Source organism: Peromyscus leucopus, chromosome 17 (assembly GCF_004664715.2).
Source record: "Peromyscus leucopus breed LL Stock chromosome 17, UCI_PerLeu_2.1, whole genome shotgun sequence".
Taxonomy (NCBI): Eukaryota; Metazoa; Chordata; class Mammalia; order Rodentia; family Cricetidae; genus Peromyscus; species Peromyscus leucopus.
Window position 1 is genome coordinate 31,109,154 of NC_051077.1, and position 6,266 is coordinate 31,115,419.

The 6,266-nt window shown below is 45.9% G+C and overlaps 1 long non-coding RNA gene across 1 annotated transcript; it reads right to left on the reverse strand.

The window, feature by feature from the left end:
• Positions 1-1,393: 1,393 nt before the first annotated feature.
• On the reverse strand, positions 1,394-3,391 carry LOC119089222. Its single transcript, XR_005093096.1, has 3 exons — positions 3,051-3,391; positions 1,815-2,005; positions 1,394-1,662 (listed from the first exon to the last, which is right to left on the reverse strand). It is a non-coding gene; the product is annotated as an uncharacterized LOC119089222 (long non-coding RNA).
• Between the last annotated feature and the right edge of the window lie 2,875 nt (positions 3,392-6,266).

Genomic DNA, 6,266 nt, shown 5'->3' on the forward strand with positions numbered 1-6,266 from the left:
CTAGCAGGCCCCTACTTCATTAGTTCGGTAGGATTGTGAGATTGTAAATCACTTCCTCCAGGAAAGCTGCACTTTTCCAAGCTCAGAGAAAGTGATGCTTATGGCCTAGTGAGCGGGAAGGGCACTGTGATCTTCGTTTATACTTACTTTTGTTTATATATAAGTATATTCTTATAAGTATATACTTATATATACTTCGTTTATACTAACCTTTATACAAGGTTAAAGGGCTGTGAGGGGCTTAGACAGCAGAGGAAGAAGCTATGTCCTAGAGAAGATCTTACAAAGATCTTCGTGTGTCAACCAGGAAGCCATCTGATGGGTACTTTCTGTTGACAGTACCTTTGGCTCTCCGGCCACTCCCATTCTCAGCTGAGCAGAAAGGGCTGGGCTGTTGTTTGGTTTGTTTATTTGTTCTGGTTTGAGACAGGAGCTCACAGTGTAGTTGTAGAGGACCCAGAACTCACTGAGATCTGCCTGCCTCTGCCTTCCCAGTCCTGGCTGCAGAAAGTGTTACTGTGGGCAATTGTCAGGAGCCATCAAATCAGGGCCGGCTTTGCAATTGTGCACATTCTCAGGCTAATCAAAAGTTGTGTCAGAATGAGCAAGGTTGCTGAAAATGTGGAATATCGTGTTTCCTACTAAGTTTTGCTTTTGAAGTACTGGGAAATGACCCCAGGGCCTTGTACATGCTAGACAAGTGCCTTCTTGGTGAGCTACATCCCCCAGTCAAGAAGGTTCTAACCATTGTTTGCAGAAATACTGTGGAGACCCCTCTACTGTAGAGATGTTCTTTTTGATCTTATCCTTCTTTACTTTTCTCTATTTCCCTAAGAAACTCTTGCCCTTCCTTCATTCTTTTCTATCAGTTTGGATTATAATAAAATGGTCCCAAGCCGGTGAGTAGGCTATTCCGAGGCTAGAGAAACCCTGGATTTGGGTGGAGTTGTTCCCGCCAGGGTTCCATCTGCTGTCCCTCTCAGCCCTTCAGGGCTCTGGGAATGGAATTTGAAACACGTGAGGTTGCAAACTCATGAGGTGCTGGTCTGACTACTTTAGCCTCGTGGGCTGGCACGGTGCCAGTCAGGTCTGGAAAAAGTAGGCCAATATTAGTTACACAGCAGCAAATAAGTTTAGTCTCCTGGTGAGAGAGCCAAGGGACTGTTGGAAAGCATGTGACACGGAAGGAATCTGATGTCCCGGCTGTTGGGTGTAATGGAAAAAATCTTTCTGCTCTCTAATTTTAAAAGACACCGAATGTGACCGCTTCCTTTCTGGGTCTCGTTGCCTCTTAAAGGGACCAGACCAAGGGCAAGTGGCCCTCCCTCCCTGGCTCTCCTGGGGATTGCAATTTGTTTTTGCATCGTCATAGCTACAGCTACAACCGTTGGTCTGTTGGAAACAGATAACGACCTTTATTTGTGAAATTGCAAATGTAGTGTCTACGTAACGTTGAATAAGTGCTGTAGGAAGGTAAATAACGAAGCAGGAAAATTGGAGATCTTCTCTTCCACCGTATAAAAGCAGGACTCTGAGACTGGCATGGTGGCCCATGCCTGTAATCCCAGCACTTGGGAGGCAGAGGCCAGAGGATGGGGACCTCGAAGTCATCTTCAGCTACATGGTGAGGTCAAGGCCGGCCGGCATGGGCTGTATTAGACCCTATAAGTAATATAGGATAAAATAAAGGAAGGGAAGTTAGACTGTTTTAAAGGGACAGTAGCCAGAATGTCTTTCACAAGCTATGGAAGACTAGAATTCACACAAAGGGGAGGAACAAGGTAAGCAACATCAGTCCTCGATCTCAAACCGACCTGTGACGTCCTCGTCCTTATGAAGCAGCTCAGGTCTCGAGTGACAGTTGGAAGTCTCCAGTCCCTTTCTTTTTCTGCCCTCTGGTGGACACTGCTGAACAGAACATTCAACAGTGCTTCCTAGAGTGAGGAGTGTGCTAAGCCATTCTGTGTACTATCTAGGGTCCCGTTCGCTTATCTTCCTCATAGTCCTGAAAAGGAAATAACAATACCCCCATTGAAACATCAGCTACACATTCAGGATATGGACCAATGTATACATTAAACTACTCCACAGGGGAGAGAAGTTTTCATAGGCAAGTATCCGTTACTCCCCCACCCCACTCAGTTTATCCCAAGCTGTCAGTGGGTTTTATGGTGCTTTCTTCTGCTTTTTTTTCTTTTTTTTGATTAGTTTTGGCTGTTAGTTTGTTGTTTTTTCTTCTTGTTGATAGGATCTTATTATATAGCTCCTCTGGTGACCTAGAACTTACTATATAGATCAGGTTGGCCTTGCACTCAAAGAGATCTACCTACCTCTGTCTGCCTCCTGAGTGCCGGGATTAAAGGAATGCCCCGCCATACCTGGCTGGTTTTATTTTTGAGATACCCCTGATATGTAGCTCAGGTTGGCATAAGGGCTTGAGATTCTCTGGCCTCAGTCTCTCAACTCTAACAAGCATACACCAGGAGACTTTGAGTATTCTCTTTTGTATTATAATAGCAGTGGCTTTTCCTTCAGCTTTCTAAACATGAAAATATTCTATGTAACTTAAATCCCCACAACCCACGTCCTGAAGTAACCTGTTCTCAGATGTCACGAGGGCTCCACAGTTCTCGCTGCCATTGTTCCAGGTCCTCTGCCCCCTTTCCACTCTTCTCCCCTCCTCCCCCATGAACACGAGCTTTCGTTCATTACCACGCTGTGAGCTACAGTGACTCGAGGCCGGTGAATTCAGCCCACATTCACAAAAAAACAGACAGTGGTGGAAAGGCACAGCCCGACACAGCTGCCATCTTGAAATAGAAAACACTGGCCATGGCCTCCCTACAATACAGCCCACCATTCTCTTCATGGGATGTTTCTCACAGCCGGATCCTCCTTGGCCGTGGTGTCTCCTGTCTACTGCCCCCTTCCCTCTCCTGACCACTTCTGCTAATTGGCCACCCGGCAGCACCCACATTTCTGTTAATGCCCGAGGATGAGTGAGATCTTGTGTTCTTTTCTTCCCATCCCAAGCTAGGCTGTAGCTTTACCTTTTGGGAAGCTCAGGCGGGCACCCTGGTTTCCATCGTCCAGACGGGCAGCCAACAGAGACTTTGAAGTTGTGTTTTCAGGTTTGAATCGCTACGCCTGCTCTTGCATCCAGCCAGCTAGAGCTAACCAGGCGTCTGTGATACACACCGGTCTGCTTTTGTCATGCCACTGCTGCCCTAGACAGCTCCTATGATCTCCCGCCCTCTGTTCTCTGCTCCCTCCACCCAAGAATTACTAACTCTGCAGATGTTGAGGAAGGCAGAGCGCTAGAGCGTGGATGGAGCAAAGTTGAGCTCAGATGTTCAAATACTTAGGTGGAAATTTTCATGCTCCCGTGACCAGTTTTGGAAGCAGTAGGCTTGAACTGTCTGTCTCAAAGCACCCATTTCCCCTTTCGTACCTAGCACCTCACTTCCTGTGGGGATCCATGTGATTCCAGGAGGTTAAGGAGTATACTCTCTATCCCTAGCCACAAGTATCGTTGAGTAGTGTGATTGTTAATGTTTATATGTCCATAAACATTGTTTGTTTGTAACTAACATTTCAGTTAGTATTCTGATGTGGGCTGGTGGCCCAAGCCCAGAAACCCAGCTAGTCAGGAGGCCGAGGCAGGAGGATCTCAAGTTCAAAGCCAGCCTGAGCAACTTAGTAAGACTGTGTCTCAAAAGGAAAAGGGGGGCTGGGATTTAGTGACATTGTAGAGTCTTTGCCTAGCATGCAGGCAGACCCTATAAAAAAGCCTGAGCAACGTAGATGGACACATGTATGTCAGGCCTTTTCCCGAGTGTTCAATTCTAGGCTTTCACAAGGAATGAATGAATGGTGGAATCCAAACCACCCCTTCACTTTCTTCCCCTTCAGGAAGATAAGTCTCAACACAGCAGCATACCTGCCAGGTACAGACCTGATCTAGACCCCTGCGTCCAGGGCAGGCAGATCCACTAGCTTTCGATGGGACTGTTCTTGAGCGTCTTCAGATGTAAAATGGGGTTACAATGCCCACCACACAGGGGTATGAAGAGCATTCAGTGAGCTGACAGAGACTAAGCACCTAGAACAATGCCTGGGTCAGAGTAAATCCAGGCGGCGGCGGCGGCGGTGGTGTGGGGTGGTAGAACCTAGCCTGAGAATAAGGTTGACAAGGAAGTCAAGAAAGTGTCCCCAGAGCTCCAATGACCTCTCGAACCTTTGGATCAACTGAGATAACAACGTGACACATATCCTATCTCAGGACTTCTCAGTGACGACACACTCAGAAATTCCTTTAATGATTTCAACCTACTTGGGTTGAGTTTTGATTGTTTCCACTGAGGGAAGAATCCTTTCCTGTTTTAGCGTCTGAGTGATTTCTTTTTTCCAGAACCACAAAGCATAAAAGGTTTATCCCCACCCCCTTTCCCAGAAAATAGAGCTACTGTCTCTCTCCAACTCATGCAGTTTTCAGTGGTTCCAGGAAGCCCGTTTCTACCCATCCACGGGGAACTTCCTTCAATACCCTCAAGGTGATTTATCCTTCTCCGGCAGTCACCCAGAGGATTTCTGGGTAGTTGTGAACACACATTTCACTGAAGAGGAAACAGGAATGAACTGTAAGCAATGGGAAGATGATTTGCTTGAGGAAAACAAAAATTATAAGTGCAAATATTTCATCTCAAAACCTTATCAGATATGTGGAATCAAGGGACGTGTGAATGAACAGTCTATAGTTTACAAAAGAATGTATAAAGACTGACTTCATGCAAAGCTGATCATGCTCTATCTCCCACAGCAACATCTCTACTGACTCTGTCTCTAGACACTCACAGACATGTGCCCCGGGATACACGGGAATGTGTAGTGATGCACTGTTGGGAACAGCAAAGGGCAAGAAAGTATCCATAGAGCAAGAATATAAAAACGATATAAGTATTTACTTAATGTATTCCAAGGGCAGTGTGAGTGACCTACAGCCACTTCAAAATTATGGCTTTGGTAAGGGTACTTGCAGACTACCTATCAAATGTTATTTATAACTATGCAATAATTATGCATAGGGGCATATCAAGGCTGAAAAACATTAAAATGCTTTAAAAGTAAAAAAAGATAGTTATGGTTGGGAAGAAGAGGACACCATTCATAAGAGTCTGAAAACTATAACTTTTTATGTCCTAATTCAGCAATATGGGTGTTTGTGTTTTATCTTTACATTATTATATTCTTTTGTATGTATACTTTTATTGTGATAAAATATATAAAAAAGTTGGACATTCCCCTTTTTCATTCTAATCATTTTTAAGTATATGGCTTGGAATTAAATACTTTTTGTACAACCATCTCCAACCCCCACTCCTGCCCCATCTCTAGCATGTCTTATCGCCAACTGTGCTTTAAGTTAATCAATAAATCATTGTTGGGGTTGGAGAGATGACTCAGCCATTTAGAACCTCTTGCTGAAGACCCCGGGTTCGATTCTCAGCACCCGCATAGTGGCTCACAAACATCTGTTAACTCCAGTTTCAGGGTATCTGATGCCCTCTTCTGACTTCCACAGGGACTATTCACGTACATCACACACACACACACACACACACACACACACACACACACACACACACGTAAAACATTCGTACACATAAAATAAATCTTTAAAAAATTCATTGTTAAGTCCAGTGTTTTGACTCCGTTTTCTTCTGAGTTTTGCCGTTTTAGCTCTTACGTCTTTGATCTATTGGAGTTCATTTTTTATTCTTTTGCACCACAAAAAAAATTAAAAAAAAAAAATCGTAAGTATGCATGCAAAAGGGACGCTCCCGGGTTACAACCGAAGCTCTTGGAACGGAGGATAAATAACATGTTAAGTCCAACACTTAGCTGCTGCAGGGAGCTAAAAGCAGCGCCTGCATTTCTCCATGCAAGGCGCTTGACAGTTGCCCATAAACTAGCAAATAAACCTCCCGGAAGCCCGGGCGTTTGGATCCGCAGGCGGCTGGCTCGGATCCACCCACAACCCACACCAGCTCCGGGTCAAGTCAGCTCGCGAGTTCCGAATTTCCGGGACACTTGGAGCGGCGTCCGGGCGGGAGGGACAGACAGCCGGGGAGCTGCTAAGCGGTACGCGTCGAGACTCCGCTCCGCTGCAGCGTGTTATCCAGGCCTGGGTTTTGATCACGCTCTTGCGCTGGAAGCCCCCTGGGCCCGCCCCGGAAGAGGCGGGGCAGAGGGAGGGCTAGGCCGTG